Source organism: Leptonychotes weddellii, chromosome 12 (genome assembly GCF_054177405.1).
Source record: "Leptonychotes weddellii isolate Sample4059 chromosome 12, ASM5417740v2, whole genome shotgun sequence".
Classification (NCBI taxonomy): Eukaryota; Metazoa; Chordata; class Mammalia; order Carnivora; family Phocidae; genus Leptonychotes; species Leptonychotes weddellii.
The window spans coordinates 88,642,921-88,646,077 of NC_138380.1; positions in this window are offsets into that span (position 1 = coordinate 88,642,921).

Below are 3,157 nucleotides of genomic sequence, written 5' to 3' on the forward strand. Positions count from 1 at the left end.
TACTAGAAGAAATGATACACCAAAATAATAAACAAGTAGCGGGATCAAGTAGCAGGAATTTCTATCATGATGCTGAAAAGAAGCTTCGGGGCAAAAATGTGGCAGCTGGTTTTTAGAGCAATAGCCAGATTGTAGCTGGGGAATAAAAAGGCATTTAGGGTGGAATTCAAACTATTTAATGAGTCATATGCCATCAACATTGAGCAATTAGAGCCCAATCACAATGGATGCAAGCTGCAAACATGATGAATAGTTAGATTGTGTTTTATTGACTAGACATTAGCCGTACTTGCGGCTGGCTTCATGGCCACACCATTTGTGCAGTATGCACCAACACTTTTAGAAGAGCCCTGTGCTTGGTTTTATGCTCTGTTTTTCAGTCATTAAATTCTCAACTTTATCTCCAGACTTGTGTTTTATGTGACGTCTGATGGACCAATGGAGCATGTGTGAGAGTAGGGGAGATCCACCAGGTGGCATTGTGTTCATGTGGGCTCAGGCTGTGGGCAGGGCAGCCAGCAGGCTTGGGCAGTGTGCATCCAGAGTTGTTGGGTTGAAGGTACTGCATGCACATTAGGGTCAGTCCCAGGCGCAGAACCTGAGCTAAGATTAGTACCAGCAATGGTAGCCAAAGCAGGAGCTGCAGAGATAGCCAGCTTGCCTTGGGAGAGGAGGCATTCCTTGTTGGGACAGTTTTCTCTGGCTTTTAAAACTGCTGCAACGTGTCAAAACAAATATCCACAATCTAATTAAATTTAAAAATCATCACATTTGATAGAAAAAACACTATTTTCATATTAAAATGTTCTTGTCCTGAAAGACACAGCAATAAATGCACAAACATGAATTTTGAATTATATAAAAATCATGAAGCCATTTTCATTTCTGGTACAACCACTAGAAGTTACAGCAGGTAATGAAGTAAACATTACCATGTCATTTTATAAATTCACATTTAAAATTAGATTCAGACTTATGTGAAACTGATGTGTATGAAGAGTTAAATCTTTTGAGAAAAATCGTCCCACAAGAACCATCACCTCCCCCATATTAAAATTTATATTCTGAAATAATTCATCAGAATACATTCCAGCATTGTCATTGCCTATAAAAGACTCTTAGCTCCTGGACCGGTTGTATCAGCAGAAAGATTTTCTCAAAATTAAAAATTACGCAAAATTATTGTGATCTTGTATTTGCCAAGAACAGCCACGGTCATTTTCAATTATATTGATTGAAAACAAAGCTGGTCAAAGAATAAATTTTGTTGAAGTAATAAATGAATTTATAGAAAAGAAAGCCAATAAAATCTTATAATCAGTCAAGATATATTAATAAATTAATATTACTTATTGTACTATTTAAAATTATGATACCAGATTTTTTTCATAATTTATAAGTTTATATGTCATGATTCATATAGTTCTATCACCCCTACTATGTTTTATAAGTAATGTAACATCTTTTAAGAAATAGACTTTATCTTTTACCTTTAATGGGATTTTGGAACAAGGGTTCTTGAATTTTCATTTTGCCCTAGAAGTGATGCAGCCAGACCCTGCCTAGTTGCCCCCCCCCAAAAAATTAAAATTAAAATTAAAAAATTAAAAAATACTAACAGAATGCCAGATATTTTTCTACAAAATAAAAAGAGCTATAATTTTCTTAAAATATTTGTAGCTGAGTTAATGGTGAGTACATAGAAAAAAAATAAACAATAAAAATAAGGCATTATTTATTCCAGAGGAAACCAAAAAAAAAAAAAAAAAAACCACACACACAAAAAGCTCACTTCATGCTCTACCATGAACTTGGATTATATGGTCATAATAATGAGAACGTTGGTTATAACAGCTCCAAATTGTGTTATACCTTAATGGAGGCATTATAAGCATACTAGTGGGAGGTGTGTGCATGAGTGAAGGTAGGTAAACTATCTCCTCACTTTCCAAAGTAACAACAATAAATGCAAAACCATAAAGTCAATCCAGAACCGTTAGTAGAAGCATGCTAATTAAATTATAGGTTTAAATATGAGGAGAGATTTCCAACAGTGTTGAGAATATGACCCCCATAAAACACAAGTGAGTGAGGGCTGGGAGGAGATATGATATTGCTTTCTTTGTGATAAGCCTGAAAGAAGCTTTAAAAAAATATTTAATTGTAATATGTATCACTTGATAAGAATTTAAATTGAAAAACAAATACCACTCTACAATATGGAAAATTATTAGGTAAAATGTTAAGTAAAAAGATAAAAAACAATTATTAGGGAGAAAACTTATATTTGTAGGTCAAAACATAGAAAAATAAAATTGGGTTTAATAATTTTAGGGAACATTAAAAACAAAAGTGATTCATATATAGATCATCCTTCTCTAATTTCCCTGTGATATATTTTTTTTACCAGTGCTATTCACAGCTATAGTTTTGAGGCTGCAATTTACATTCTTTTTTAATCCTTCAAGGTCCCCCAAAATGTCTGCAATGTCTCATTTAAGAGCATGGGGAGCCCCTAAGCACAGACAGTTCCTGACCATTCTGAAATTGCCATGGACTCAGAGCTGGAGAGGGGTTTTGCTTCAGGATAAATCATAACCCAAGTCTCACCCTTATTTGATTTAGATGATATTTAGATGAGATTTTGAAATTGCCAATGTATTTTGTAGCAAGTTTGCCCCAGCAGTGCTTTAAAAACATCTGGAATACACAGATTCAAAATAGTTGTTACTTGCAGCAGATAAATGCATAAATACCCATGACAAATTTTTCAAATTGTAAGAAGCTAAAAATAATTTGTGGACTCAGAGACCATTGACAATAAATAACCTGTTGCTGTATTGTTTCTGTATACATTTTTGTCTTTTTCTATCAGGTGAATACTCAGAAATAACAAAAATAAATTTACATTAATTGACTCAACAGTTTACCACGATTGCCAAGCAAATATTGAATCCCCAAGGTTTGGTTACATAGGGTTGTTTGCTATCTTTAAATGAACAGACCTGGTCAGAGAATTGGGTTCTCCAGGGAAACAGTTCCTTTAAATGGTGTACAGCTTCATTCTCCTCCGTGATTTTAGTGTAAAACAGACATAAACAAACAAATACATTGTTGTTAAGAACTACTTCTAGAAAAACAACAACAACGACGACAA